We start from the raw sequence: 15,876 nt of genomic DNA on the forward strand, positions 1-15,876 counted from the left end.
GCAGTCAGAAAATGAAGGAAAGGGGAAGCAGTCTGTAGAAAATAACTCAGGAGGAAGTTACAAAAGTGTTGCAATAGTTGCTCCAGGCACAACACAGAAGAGATAAATAAGGTGAAAGGAATAGTAGAGTAGAATTAATAAGGGCATGTCACCTGCCCAGTGCAATCCTGCACTTGGCACTCCCTTTTCAGGAGCAAAAGTAATAGCAAAGTGAATTGCAGCAGAACACAGAAGGAGAGGAGCACCCATTGCACAGCCGGGGCAGTGCAATGGCTACAGCTGGTACTTGAGGGAGACAAAGGGAACAGCCCATGGGCAGGGATAGCTGGAGTGACAGCAGGCTGGAGGGACTAAGATCACAGTGGGGGGCTACGGGAAGCTTCTCTGTGGCATGAAGATAGAAGTTTGACCCAGGGAGGAGAATTATGTGGGAGAATGAGGCTTTAAGGCTGACTGTGTTGGGTAGGAAGGAATGGTTTGAATGAAAGTCCCAACTTGGGAAAGTGGAAAGAGGGAGAGGGAGCTGGAAGAAGGACTGTTGAGGAGGGAGCTGAAGGAAAAAGGAAGGGATTTAGATGAGCAGGGGCTGCAGAAGGTGTCAACAGGACACCAAAGGATAAATAGTTTTGCCTCACCGTGCCCTTCCCATCCTGTTTTTCTCTCATCTAAAAAAACCTATCTCGGCATCATCCTCTGTTTTCTAACTTTGAACAAAGCTCGTCCTATTATGGTGGGTGCGTTCGGCTCCTAAGTATCAATTCCAGCTCACTTCCTCAAGTTCTTAAGGGGGAAGAAAAAAAAAGCAAAATAAAATAAAATAAAATAAAATAAAATAAATAATAATAATAAAAAGAAGAAATAAAAGAAAATGAAAAAGCCGTGAGCTGCGCATGGGGTATCTTTCGAGCCCAGTCAGCGCTCTGCGACAGTGCTGGGGGACGGGGGCGGCCCGCGGCGCGCACCCCGCCCGTGCGGACACACGCTCCCGCGTGCAGACAAAAGGCGGCGGCACCCCCGGCCTCGACGTGCCGCTCCGTCCCGGAGAGGGGAGGGGGTGGGGGGACAGAAAGTTCGGCATCGACGGGGCGGGAGGGGGGGCGCTGCCCCGCGCCTTTGTTCAGCGGGGAGAGGACCTGCGGCGGAGCAGAGCCGACCGCGCAGATGGGCACGCACCCGGTAACGCGGCTCCGCGCCCACGGGACGCGGAGGAGGAGGGAGGCAGAAGGTCCCCTTGCAGCCTCCCTCGCTCTCTTTCTTCCCTCCAAGGTGAGTTGCCGCTCATCGCCGCGCTTCTTTTGTCTCGCTGCGAGCGCGCCCCGCCCCGCCAAACTTTCGCCGGGGACTTCGGCGCCCCGACGGCCGCCGCACGCCGGGCTGGGGCCGGGCAGGGCAGGGTTGGGGGCGGCCGCGGGTTCCGGGCAGTGCCCGGGGGGGCTGAAGACGTTGTACCCGTGGGGGCGGCGGGGGGCAGGTGAGGGGGCGCGGGTCCTCATCCTTCGGCTATTCGGGACGGATGCTGTCAGCCCCTGCTTCGCTCTTTACGCAACAGGTAGGGATGCCAGGGGCCGGCCGCTGCACGGGGCTTTGGGGGGACTCCTTCGTTCATTTCTCGGGAAATGCACGAAGGGGAGGGGGGAGGAGATGCAACAGTCTTCCCAAATTCCCCTTCAGTTGTTTATTTATGTACTTCCCGTGTCCATGTAGAAGGGGTTCGTTTCGCAACTCCGGAGGTTTACTTTCTTTTCTTCTCTCTTCTCTTTTTTTCTTCTCCCAAAGTTATTTTCCTTTACGTCCCGCGTTTACCCGTCTCATTCTGCGCGCTTCGACTAAGCGATACCCAGAGGCTGTCCTCACTGACAGTCGGGGGAATCCAAACAAAGAGGTGCATCTACCGGAAATAATGATTTGAGAGATGTTGCTCCCCCTTTCCACCCCTCAACCAGCCTTGAATTTTTTTTTTTTCTTTTTATTTTATTTATCTTTTTTTCTTCCAGGAGGTTCAGTGTGAGGGAAGTTTTGAGCCAGGGCCGTGGGGGGACGATGGAGGTGGAAAGCTGGGGGGGTGCGATGAGGGGAGAGGGCACAGCAGGACCCGGCCGGGGGTGGGGGTGGGGGGGTGGGGAGCGGGGACCTGCCGCCGCCGGCGGCTCTTTGTCTGCTCGGGCAACTTGAACAAAAGGAGAAACTCGGGTGAACTCCGCATCTCTCCCGGATTAGCTCATCTTCGGCAACTTTATCCGGAGAGATCGAGGCAACTTTCTCCCATCTCTCCCGCCTCTTCAAAGCGCTCAGCCCGGCTGTAGGCTCGTGAGGAAATTAGGGTTAGCAGTGTAAAGAAAGCAGAAGGTACGACTTGTCTTCGGGCTTATTGTTCTCTTGTTCTCTGCGCGCTCCCTCGCCCCCCCCCCCTCCCCCCCCCCCCCGCCGGCCGCGCTCAGGCTGCGGAGTGCGCGAGGGGGACGGCTGCGGCCGGGGACGCCCTTTGTACTCCGTGGAGCACATGCAGGTATGGGCTGGGGGAGAGACCCGTACTTCTGCACCGACACCCGGGGAAGGGGGTGTGTGTGAGGGGGGTGGGAGGTGGGTATGGGGATGTCTCGCCCCTTCTGAGCGCTGTACCCGCTCGGTGAGTTGTTTCGGGGGCTTCATTGATTTCTTTTTTGCGGGGAGGAGAGTGGGCTCTGAGAGTTCCGTGCGCCTGAGTGCACTTTTTAAGAGGTGGAACAGAACTAAGCTGAACACAGGAAAACCTTGGGAGTGCAGGGGGTGCCGGGGCCGGACCGAGGGTACCGAGGCGGTGGGGTCCCGCAGGGCGCCAAAGACCTATTGCTGAGCGTTCTGCCCCGCAGTTCCCGGCAAGGTGCGCGGGGACCGCTTAGCTGGGAGGGACCGGAGGGAGGATAGAGAAGGGGAACAGAGAGAGAAGGGTCGGTCCGGCCCGTCCTCGATTGTCATCCCCTACGCAGCGCTCTTTCATCCCTCTGAAAAAGTTGGGTTGCCTTGGGTTTTTGTTCTGCTCCTTCTGGTGTTTGCACTTTCTCTATGAAGCGTCACAACTTCTGAAAGCTTGCCCTTATGCTCTTTGTATTTTTTCTAAACTTTCTTGTTTTTCTGCGTTCTTTTTCTATAGTTAATTTAGTACCTCCTTATTTCCCTTTCCATTTTTCTATGTTAACAACCATCGCTTTTCTTCATTCTTCATCCCAGTCCTCTCCCTTACTGTGCTGTTTTGTTTTACTCTGTTTTACTTCTTTCCCATCTTCCTTCTCCCTTCTCACAGCACTCCAGAATTTCTGGCCTTTCTGCTTTTCCACCCTCTCTTTGTTGTCACACATTGTCCTCATGGTCTTTTCCACCTACTCTTTTAGCTCTATGCTTATATTTGCATTCTCCATGAAAATCTTCTTCCTGAGTCTTTCATTTCACATGTCCCTCACTGCATCCATGGATACGCGAAGGTTTTCTCTCATGTCAAGCAAATAACAAAGTTTATTCTCCTTCTCTCTTCCAAAATTATTCTTCTATGATAAGCCCCAAATGAATGTTACTCCGTTACACAGAACTTCTAACAGAAGTTCTTGTGCATCCGCACATATTCACCTTCTGCTTCTCTGTTTTCTTTTTCTTTGTGCACATGCCTCCTTCACACTCAAAGCTTCCTCTTATTCCTCTCTTATTCCACTAGTGACAAGTGACAGGACGAGGAGAAATGGCCTCAAGTTGCGCCAGGGCAAGTTTAGGTTGGATATTAGAAAGAACTTCTTTACAGAAAGGGTGGTGAGGTACTGGAATGGGCTCCCCAGGGAGGTGGTTGAATCGCCATCCCTGGATGTGTTTAAGAGCCGTTTGGATGTGGTACTCAGGGATATGATTTAGCAGAGGGTTTTTAGAGATAGGGTACTGGTTAGGCTGCAGTTGGACTTGATGATCTTCAAGATCTTTTCCAACCTGGGTAATTCTATGATTCTGTGATTCTCTCCCTTGTCCTTGACATGGAAGTTTGTTTTCTCCCCTCTTGCTCTCCCTCCCCTCTTGGCAGACCCAGTGCTGTTTTTTGTATAGTTATTCCATCTTGTGCAGAGAACTCCAACTTTTCTCTCTCTTCCTTGCCAACCTAAGCACAAATGTGCTGCTGGTACTCCGGAAGCAATGACGTGGCAGGAGTACCAGCATAGTCAGGCATTTCTTTGCTGTCTTTGTCTTATTCCTTTCTGGGTTGAGTGTCAGCAGTTATGCTTGTGCTACCAGAGCCAGGTGATGCTGGTGCCGTTGCCTGTGTGGGATGCAGAGTTGGGGCTGGAGTGAGAGCAAAGATCATTGCAGGCAGCATCATTAGCTCTCCCCTCCGCCATCCTGATGGATTTCCTTTCAAAGGGTTGGTAAACTTCATTGTTACTACTTGCAGCAGAAATATTAAAGCCTTTTTCTTAAAGCCTTGGAAGTACAAACCTAACAGTGTCCGTCTCAAATTGTCTGTTACACTTTAGTCTGGCAATGTTTGTGAAGTGAGATGCTATCACTAGGCTTTGAGTATCTAAAACAGTGAGAAAATAATGTTTGAAATTATTCAGAAGAATGTAACTTCGCATTTCTGTTGGTCCCCAAGTGGTGCGGCAGAGTTGTTGTGCCAAACTAACACTTTCTTATTCAAACAGGTCAAAACATGGCTGTCTGGAGAACGGGATGCTCGCCAAAACATCAGTTTTTGCTGGGTGCCATACTTGTTATCCTTCCATTGGTGGAATACAACTTGGGTCTCCTCAGGAGGTGACTAATGTGGATCAAACTGTACCACACAGTGACAGTGTGAAGACTTGATGTCTTCGCTGCTCAGAAACGTGTGTAAGTTAATAGGCTACTGGGAGAAGATGAAGAAACTTTTGCAGAAACATGAGGATATTGTGGGAAATAACTGCTGCTAACCATTTGGATTATATTGCTGTCTGACACAGAGGTTCTGCAGATAACGTAAGGTATGCTTCCCTCTGACTGTTCCAAAAACACTGTCTCATATATCAAAATTCTAAGCACGCTGGCTAAATTTTAAGTAAACTTGCTTTTTAACCTGTTTTTTTTTCTTTCTTTTTTTTTTTTTTTTTTCCTTCTGTCTTTGCCTCAGTGTTTATGTCTACTAATAGTTTTGAGTGGTGTAATAACACAGAAAAGCCTTACTAATGAAAGAATTGATGGAAGAACAACTGAATATGACAATATTTATGTTTTTAGAGTTAGCCAGTATTTGTAAGGTAATTACTTTGTTGGGTAAAGGAGTGCTTAGCATCTCTATTGAAAATTGGATTAATTGACTTCCTTTAAAAATAAGTTAGAAACAGTTTAAGCAAAGCATTTTCCACAGCTGTGATCTTCCAAATGGCCAACTTTGTTTTAAGGCATGTTACTATTTTGAGTTGAACTAAAGACTGCAACATGCTATTATTTAACCTCTCTTCTTCCAAATAGTGACAAAGTGCTTTATGGACAGTTTGTGTGAGAGAGCAAATAGAAATCTTTAGCTTAAATTTTCCAGGAATGCTTTTGTTTCATATGTTTCTAAAGTATGATTTAAATGGCGTTTGTAGACTGTGTTTGCATCATCAATGTCCTAGTGCTGTAAGGGTCTCTTGGATGCAGATGTGATTATATGAGATAACCAATGTACAAAACAGATATGAAAACTAGTGGAGACAATAAGCTGTCGGGCAGTTGTTCACAAGTAACACATTATTTAAGAACCTAGATATTAAGTGTTAATCCAGTGATGAGGAAATTATTGCTCCCCTTGGTGAGCTACTGAAATCACAAAACAAATTCTAAACCTCTTTAAAAACTGATCAGTTTGCACCTGTTCTGTGTACTTCTCAGTTACAGCTGAAAATGAATGATATGAAAATTGCTTTTGCTGTATATTTCTGCCCATCGGATTGGTTCAGCTCTAGTCCATATGTAGGGCAGACAAATATTTGTAATCTTAAGAAAAGTGCTGAGCTGGCTGGCCTACTTTGGAGCAGACTAGGAATCTGAACAAATAATCACTTGTTATCCTTTCCAGTTGTAAACAGAGATACAAAAGGCAATAAATGCAGTACTCGTTTCCTGGTTCTGACTTGTTAAATAAAGACCTAATCTTAATTTTCATGACTGTTGAGGACAGGATTTCTGTTGCTTACTAAATGCAATTTATGTACATTTAAATTTTTATTCTTAATATTGTTCTGCATCAATACTACTTTTGAACTTTGTATGACTTTAGAGGTATGAGAGTCACTAATTTGGAGTCTGAGGAAAGGAATGTCCCACACTGTTTGTGGAAAGGGGAAGAGAAGAATAAGAAGTGGATTGTAGCAGATGAGAGTATTTGGAACTGCTACCTGGCATCTTATTATATTTTTATATTTAAAGGAAATCAAAACTGCAATCTTTTTTTTTCTGTGCAGATTTTCCTCTCAGACGTTTTTTTCTTAGGCATTTTCATGTCTTTCTGAAAGCTAATCCGTAAGGTGGTTATTCTTCATAACAGTAAAGGCAAAAGCCATTTATTTTCACCAACACTGAAACCTGAACTTTTACATAGTGTAAACAGGGGCAACTTTTTATCTTGGCTTGAGAGTTGAAATAGATTGAATGCTGTAGGATTCAGGATATGCTGTGCAAATTATTAGATACATTAGTGTTTCTGACAGTGATTACTGAAGTGACAGAACTGTTAAGATATAAAGAGGAAGAATAAAGTTTATCTTCAACTTACTTTGAGCTACTTCCAATAAAACAAAGAGAAGTGTTCTCATATTCTGAGATAGAGGAGAGAGAGAAGGTAAAATCAGCTAGGAAGCATCTCCGTGAAAACTCCCAACAGGGTAGGTATGCTGTGTTGGTGAGAGACTAGGCCCATAAAACACATCTGTCATTCTGAAAGTAATTCCTCCTGTTTTTTTGTTTTTTGTTTTTTGTTTTTTTTTCCATGGAAGCTACAAGAGATACTAAGAGCACAATAACACAATAATTCTCAGCTGCAAAAACTATTTTTCAACATAGTCACTACCATTAGCTATGCATTTTTGTCTTCCATGAACAAGAGTCTGCATGCTGTACTCATAGAAATCTTCACCAGTGGAGGTGACCCACTGTCACTGTCAGCACTGCTGAAATGCACCACCCATCACCTCACTGTGATTGCATCCACTGCTTGGTCTCTATCAATGTTCAGCAAACAGCAGTGAACGTCAGTTGCAGCCATTTTTTCCACATGGAGGAATTCAGTGACACATCTTTTCTTCATACACGCTTCCACATCTGACATCATTTTGTCAGACTGCTCCACTGCTGCTGTCTGTTGCATGGCAATAAAATGTAACAACATTTTGGCAGCAGGGTTCGACCATTACTGCCATACCACCATTCACCTCTGCCATTGTAGATCAACATAATGAAATAGGAGGCATTACTTTTGGAGCGGCCTTTGTACTTCTGGTGACTCCAGGCAGGACACAGCAGAAGGGACCCAGACCCTTTCTTCTGGAGTGGTTCCAGCAAAAGGGTTGTGACACCATTGGGCTTGCCTTGGTAAGGCATGCAGGATTAGTGCTGTGGGGAAGGAGGATCACCCTAGGAAGAGCGATGGGGAGAACCTGCCCTAAAATGTGTAGGAATCAACCTCACTGCTTCCAGAGGAAGCTGGCTGTGAGGAACTGGTTCTTGCGAGGAGATCTTCAGGTCTTCAGTGGGTAGTACCACTAGCTCTGTAGAAGGGCGTGAAGTCCTCTTTACACCCTGGTTTGTTCTGGTGGTTTGTGGTTGCAGTTGGTCCACTGCTTGCTTTGCTTGTGGCTGTCCAAGAAGGAAGTCTTTGCAAGAGTCCTGGGCTTGAGGCTGAGCTCTGAACTCCTATTTACAAACCTCCCATGAGGTAATCACGCTGCTAGCAGAACTTTCACTTACCAAAGTAAACCGAATTCAGACTTTCAGAGACATGGTTCTTCCTTTTGGCTATGCTCTCAGTTTAGGAAGTCTGTGTACTTTGTTGTGTGTGAAAATGCCTTGCTCTGCACAAGGTGGGGATTGTGGGAATGTCTGAGGCCAACCAAGCATCCACAGAGAAGAGATTTAATATGCTGCAAGAAGTGTTTCTGCAGTGTGTCATGGGTGGGTGAGCTGCAATGCTGGAGCTGTGAGGAGTGGGCAGAGGAGAAAAGAGCAGGCTCAGTGACATCTGTGTTTTTAGGTAGCTGATGGTGGAGATGTGTAGAATATCTTCTTCAAAAAGAATCTGTAGGAAAATAGAAAGTGCAGTAGGGACTCAAGTTTTGATTGTTCTTTCCCTTCAGTTGAAGTATGAGTTCCAGAATTCCCAGGTGAGGTAAAACTTCCCAGAAGCAATAGACACATGCGGTTTCTGTGATGAAACAGAGATGAGAATGGTTTCCTGAGTCTCTGCCTTTCTCATCTCCACAGGAAAGGCCAGGTCTTGGCAGTGCTGGGTGTAGGAGTTTCCTTTTCCAGCAAGTCTGCTAGAGAGTCCTCCTCCTTGGCACGTGGAGTACAGTTTGGGAAGCAGATTTCAGAAATTTGGTTGTTTTCTCCCTGAAAAGGGGAATGATCTGAGGAGTAATGTGTGACTGGGAGGAGATGGACAATGGGAAGCAGTCTTCAAGGTGAAGGCAAGTTGGGAGCTAGGGAATGTGGCCTCTCCATGTGCAGATGTTGGGAGCAGCCTCAGATCCCAGGGATGCAGCTGAATTAGTAGCTTTGGCTCCAATGATTATAGTATTGGTAACACTGTGGGGTTTGTTATTTTTTGTTGGTCTTGTTTTTTCCTTTATTTAGCCCAGTGCTGATGGAATCTCATGAACTGTATCACTGAGCTTGGTATTTTCTTCTTTCTCTGCTTTCACTTGATTTTCACTTTATGGAATAACTTGAGGTACAAGAAAAACAAAATCAATATTGGAGTAGGTTTGTTTTTCTTTTGTGTGAGCAAATTCCAGAAGAGAGGAAGGATTGTTCACCAAGGCTAGACGGGGAGTTGCTGCTTGAAATCTGTTATAGTTATGGTTCAGAAACGCTGCATGCAAACTTACAACGAACAGGAAGCTTCCACACCTTCTGAGGTACTTCGTGTAAAGTGCTATTACCTGTGTTAGAATAGATGCATATGTTTTATGGAATACAGTTTCCTTTCTCTCGATTCTGTTTATGTAGTAGGAAGCTTTCTGACTCACCAGCAGATTCTATTTTGACTCCTTTTTTTTTGCTTGCATTGTTGTAACATGAAACTTGTCACAAACTGTTTACGAAGTCTGAGATAGTGTGCTACTGCGCTTGATATACCTTGACCTTTTTGTGATTAAAATGCATAGACATGGCTTGGTTAGGTAGAGGGAGATGGGTAAGGTAGGAGAATTCGGAATATTTTTAACACAAGATTAAATGTGATCTTGGCAGGAGGACAGGGATGGTACACCTCATGAAAAGTTATAAGACAGCTACAAGTGCAGAGTCTATATTCATATATATAAATATCTTACACTATACAATACCATGTTTGATTCTGTACAAAGAAGAAAGATGAAGAAAATGCTCATACCTAATCTAAATGTGCTTGTTCCTGCAAAAAAATAGCAAAATGATTAAATTTTCTATATAGTTTATTAATACCTAAATATTAAAATAAGCTATTCTTTCATTTAGGTACAGTATTGCCAACCTGTGAATTATATTGCATTTATATTTATATTTAAGTGTTCCAGTGTTGCATTATGTCCTGCACATGAACGTGAGTGTAGTGTTGACCTGGAAGCCCCTTCTGTTGCTTCTTCAGTGAAGTAGACCCACCCATTTCTGTGGGAAACCTTACAGGCATGGCAGGTGGATGGGGTGGTGGTGTAGTGAAGGCACACAGTAGTCATAAAATGCAGCAGGTGGACATTATGAATAGCTATTCTGTGTGGATAAAGATGAGGTTTGATTTAATTATGAGCTAGCAATGTCAAGTGAGGAAAGGAAGTGGTGAAGAATCTTGAATGCAAGGACTGGTATCTGGTGATTGATGTGGTAGAGAGGAGAGAGGTGGATATTGTAGAAATTGTCATAATTTATGTGCCTGAAGGCTTGTGCCATCTGAGTATTTCTAATGGGAAAATGAAGTGAAATCCTTAAACGTCTGTAACACAGGTTATAAATATTTCAGGGATCAGCAGTATTGGCTTCTTTATGGTAAATGATAAAATTGTTTCTGCTTAATGCTGCATGGTGAATTGAAGTTAACTTTAGCACTGCATGTTTTGAGTAAAATTTGCTCCAAAAACAACTCTTGTCATTGTTGGAGGATATGAGTTAGCCTCTGCTGCCTGGTTTTGCAATATTGCTTAAGGCAAGGATTCATTTAGGTAAGTGGTTCGGGGATTGCATATGCAATTTAGAGATTATCTTGGAGCTGAGATTTTGTGTGGCTGCTTGTTTAGCTATCTTTCAGAATTTGCAGGCTGGCTTTCAGTTGGTATTTCTGTATTACTCTGTTGTAAAGGAAACTGTTGATCACAGCCTGAACCTCTGATTAACCATCTGAGGCAAGTGATGAATCAGCTACAGGAGCACAAGTGAAGATAATTCAGCTGTGCTCCTGTAAGGGGTGGAGCTTGACTCCACCTCTCCTATATCCCATTTAAGGGCTGACCACCAATAAAGTAGCACCTCTTTCTGGAGATTGCTTCTTTGTGGAGTTCTGTTGGCAAGCCTCAACATTATCCAGCTTGACTGAAGGCCTCAGAGTTGGTGAGTCTTTCCTTTAGATACTCTCTGGCTGTCTATTTACAACTATTCTTGTATTATTCCAACTATACATCTGTGCATACTCCTGGAAATAACAAAAGAAGATACCTATACTATGCAGTGAGCACTGAGGTATATGTGCAAACTACTACTCTTGCTGTGCATTGCACAACACCGATCTGTGCGCTATACTAGGTCCAGAATCAGTTTAGCTCTATGATGGTACTGCTGGATGTGATCTGTTAAGTGCTGTGTGTCTCAGCTGAGCTTGCATATTTGTGACTTCACTTGTGTTGGTGATGAGGGTGACCTGAGTTGATGTAGCCCCTTGGGTGCCCTGGTAGGATGGCAGCATGGGCTTGGTTGTGCTTTCTGGAGTTCCTGCTGTTTGACATCTTCAGGCTGCAACTGTTAGAAACTGCAAAAACATTCAAAGAACTGGTGTTGGTAAAGATGAGAATTTGTGAGATGAGGATGTGCTTTCCTTGTCTGAGATTTGAGTTTGCCATATTCACAAAGTTTTGTCCTGCAATATAGGCTGCAACTCCGTTTATTCAAGCTTGTGGAGTGTGTTTAAGAATTGGTTCTTAGTGAAAAACAGACAGCAGAGATAGTGGTACTTGTTCACAACTGTCTGTGTTCACTGTATTGCTTTTTTTATTTTAAAATTTATATTATTGCTACAGTTGAAAAATAAATATTGGAAAACATTACTAAAATCAACAGATTTTTCTTTATCATGCAGATATCTTTCAGCTTCAGGACTTGTGAACACTGTTTTCATAGTTTCTTAATCTATGCATTTTGTGGCTTTATCATTTTAAAGCTTCTCTTTTGTGTAGGGTTAAAATCTGTGTCCTAGATCTCCAGAAGACTTTGATGCATGAATACTTCCAGCCTAATTTATTTGATGATTTGAATGCACTGTGAAAAACCATGTTTAAATTGAGAGAAAAGTTGAGTGATTATTGCTTCTAAAGCATAAACAAGAGTACAGCTTGCAAAAACAAATTAGTCTGTAAAAAATCTATATTGTCAACTCAGTTACTCTCTAGACATCGGCTATTGGCGTTCGCTGGAAAGAGATTAAGGTCTTGATCGTGCAGGAATTCCAGCACTCGGTCAGTGGAGGTAGAAGGCTATGCCCTGACTTATGCTCATGACAGTGGTTCATTCTACACTTGGTCATAAGACTGAAAAGGGAGTTTTAAAGACAACAAAAGCATAAAGTCACTCCTCCTCCCTGAAGAATCAAACAGTTTGCTTAATGTCAGTTTTGGACCACACGGTACATCTGGATGCGAGATTATGTAGACTCCATCTCATTCTATGTGTCTTATATAAGAAAGGTATTGAGTATGAGTTTAAATGCATTTTAGTGTAGTATCTTAGAATTACCTGTGTGAATCTGTATGTGTGTGCGCTCCCTGTACTTACAGCCCAAAACCAAAGGAGTGATGCTCAAAGCATCTTTGTGAAGGAAACATGATTATTTTTCTTCCCTTCTGTTTGAAGCAATGTTTCATGCATTCCCAGCTCCCACTTCTGTTGTTTGTGTTAGTGCTTTTCTTTGCTGTGTTCCCTTTTCATTTGAGTTTTTAGCTACTTGAAATACACAACCTGTTCCAGTTTACCAATTTGTTTCTTAGAATACATCCTGTGTGCAAATCCTTATCGGTCAGAAACATAATGGAAAAGCGACTATTGAATTAGTAGTGATCAGGGCTATACTGAGAGAATACTACTGTAATTAGTTGTAAAGTGCTTTATCTCAGTCTCAGGCATGCTGCTAACTCCTCCCCTTCTCCCTCTTTCTTTCAGAAGATGTTGCTGAAAGGCAGTGGGGCCTATCTGAAGCAGAACTATGACAAACATTAAATAGGTTATTTATTTATTTTTAACTGGCAGTTGAGGTGGCTTAATTTTTATGTGACTGTGTGTATTAGTGTATATACATGTGTTGACTTGATAGAATTGCTATAAATCAAGCAGAATGTAGAATTTGAAGTAGCTGGAGAAACTGATATTTTGTTGTTGTTTTTTATGCTTTTAAAAATATTTTAGCATCTTCAGTAAGAATTATTCTGATTGCCAACAAAGCGGTGTGTGCTTGCTGTGGTCTTGATGCATTTGCAAACATGTTAGTGGCTGTGTCTGAGGCAGGCGGAAGGGTTTTTGCAAAGGAAGACCAGAACTGTTCACAGATTGATTTTTCTTCCATATTCACAAAAGGACAGAAATCAATCTGCTGCTTTGACCTTGGATTACATGTTGCACTTGAAATAGTTTTTTGCCTTGAACTCAGCTGCAAAAGACAGTGAGGTAAGATGACAGGCCTGAGAAATAGTAGGGCAGAAAAAAAGAGTAAGGATACTTTTGCAGACCTCTATGCTTAAGACTGCTGCCCAGTGCTATGCGTATTAAGTTGTGTGTGGATTTTGTTTGTTGTTCTTGAAGTGGTGGTACAGTGGTGTGTTTTTACTCCTGTTCTTAAACTCTAAACATTTCCAGGCTGAAGAGAACTGTGAAGTTAGACACTATGATTTCAGGTCAATGCCTGGATTAACATCTTGGCAATAATTTATTATAGGTTGCAATTGGCAATCAGTGCACATCATAGGAAGTGATACGGTGTACTTCCAGTTCTGCTCAGGCAAGATCAATGTCCTCCACATAAAAAAGGGAAGCTCTAGGGAGAGACAAGGGTTGCACGTGGCATAACAACCCCTTGTCAGAATGATGTGTGGTAATATGCATTGTGGAGTTAGTGAATCTGGTTTCTCTGTAAAGAGGAACAGTGTACATTCATTGGAAGGCTGGCATATTCATTGGACAATTTGTGTTGCAATATGTATTTTCAGTTATTTTTTGACTTGGTCTTCCTTTTATCTTTCTGTTTTAAGATGAAAAATTGAGGCCCTGAAAAATACTGGTGAAATATATAGGCAATAGTATCTCTTTCATTTTCATGCTTTCCAAATAGAGAGGGGAGCAAATAATTCATTAAGCATAATAGCATACTTGTTTTTTCTTAAAAATTTTGTGTGGCTCTTGTCCTATCTTAGTTTTCTCACTCTTGGATTGATAATTAGTCAACTAGATGCACGTGCCCTATTATTGTGTGTTGAAAATATGTTCCCAAAAAATCAGCATAAAAAAATCGAAATTAGTTAATATTCATTTTAAAACTAAATCTCATACTTCAAGGATCACAGTCTTTTATTTTGGGAAAACTATCAGTATAGAAGCCTTTGTATCTTTAACTGAAACAGTCCCTAATTTATGCCAGATTCTTCTGTGAGGTTAATGTTAATTAGTTTAGCATATCACTCATAAAAAATGTCATAGTTGAGTCACCGTATAGGTAACAAATCTTGCACTGGCTGGCGATGAAGAAATATTGCTTCTATTAAAACCTACACTTAAACCGTGGAGTCTGTGAGAACTTGTGACATTTTGCAGTCACCTAGCTTAATGCATTTTAATGCCTTCAGTGGTGTGAGGTTTTTCTTGGGGGGTGGGGGAGAAGCAAATCAGGTGGAGCCTTTAGAACATGTGTTTAGAATGCTGTATGGTGTAGGCTGTGCCAGGAGAGAAACCTTACAGGAATTCTGGCTCAGGCTAGAGTTACATCTGTACCATAACGCTGATCTAACCTTCAACAAACCTGTCCTAAAGAAAGTGTGTATGCAGTAATGGAAATGCGCATTGTGATTACTGAGTGGCTCCATAGCACTTTTCCCAAAATACTTCCGCAGTGTCTCAGAGGAGGTCATAATGTTGAGTAAGAGTTTGAGGCTGGTATTGCTTTCCATGTCTGGGGAAGCCTGGAAGATCTTAGGTCAGTGGAATTGGACTTGAACAGCTTAGGGAGGCATTGTCAAGGGAGAAGGGATTCACACCAGAAGTATCAACCTTTGAATGCCTAAATCTGCTTTGCTGCTAAGTGCTGGGGTGATTCTGGAGCAAGGCAGTACCTTTAGTAGGTAACTTTGGTAGGAAGGAGATCTCTTTCTATGAGCAGGTTGTTTTTGAGGTCCTGTTTTCCTGACAAGTTTTTCCTTTTTGCTTACTTAGCCTTTTGTTCATTTGCAATTATAAAATCCTAGTGAGACTGTTTTGGTTACCATGAGAGTTGAAAAATTACAGCAAGAGAGCAACTTCTTTCTGCATTTGCTTCTCACCTTGAATTTGCATTAAACTTTCAGATTTCTTTTAATTTTAACCATGAAAACTGAATGCATTGCTGTAATTTTATTAACATCAAAAGGTTTCAAATTGTTCACGTGTAGCTCTTAAAATTTACAAAGCAGCAGTTTAATACTTTGAAATGCTTAACAGATGCTCGGCAATCTTCTCTGTATTTAAGCTTAAAGCAGAAAGAATTTTAACTCTGTTATAATAATATAAACCTTTCCCTTCTGCTTTGCATGATTAAATATTTTCATTTACATAGCACAGAAGTTTAACATTCCAAACAGGAAAGATAAGCAGGAGAAAAAGGCAGCCTAAGATGCATATTTGACGCTCATAGAGTAGTAATGCACTTGCTGGTAATCTTATTGTGCTTGTTAATAATAATTTCAACTAGAAATCCCTATGCAAATTCATGTGAATATAGATTGTATTTAATGTGCGATTATTTTTTTTTTTTTAATTGTGTGCATCTATCAAAGCACTCAGTAAAGTGCATTAGAACAGAACCATGAGTCCAGTATCCATGTATTTGTTCGGTTGAATTAGGAGAATGCAAGAGCTGGCCTCAGAATGTCTATGTGGAATGATGTGATCTGGTATGTCTCTCTAATTCACAGCTGAAGTATGAAAGCCAAAGCTAGAGGTGGTCACTGGGATCAGTCTGAGTAATGCTGCCTATCAGATTCACCATCTCACTGTCAGAGAAGTGTCTCTGGTAAAATTTGGAGCCTCTGGTGTTCTCGGGACTTCAGGATCTGCGTACAGCTATACTGCTGCTATGTGGCAGTTCCATGTAGGCAAAATATGCCACCAGAAGACAAGGGTCTTTGCTACTTGTGAATAAATTTAATGTAGTCCTTCTTGGTTAGTTAATGATGCTCTTTGGTATGCTTGAAAGTAGTGGACCAGTGAAGT

At 42.8% G+C, this 15,876-nt stretch overlaps 1 long non-coding RNA gene across 1 annotated transcript in view; it reads left to right on the top strand.

The window, feature by feature from the left end:
* The first annotated feature begins 10,694 nt into the window (after positions 1 to 10,694).
* The window catches only part of LOC140249039 (uncharacterized), a 71,320-nt gene continuing 66,138 nt past the window's right edge, over positions 10,695 to 15,876 (top strand). The window contains exon 1 of the long non-coding RNA XR_011902931.1: positions 10,695 to 10,767. This is a non-coding gene — a long non-coding RNA (uncharacterized lncRNA). The remainder of the gene's footprint in view (positions 10,768 to 15,876) is intronic.

This window comes from Excalfactoria chinensis, chromosome 2 (genome assembly GCF_039878825.1).
Source record: "Excalfactoria chinensis isolate bCotChi1 chromosome 2, bCotChi1.hap2, whole genome shotgun sequence".
In the NCBI taxonomy this organism is placed as follows: Eukaryota; Metazoa; Chordata; class Aves; order Galliformes; family Phasianidae; genus Excalfactoria; species Excalfactoria chinensis.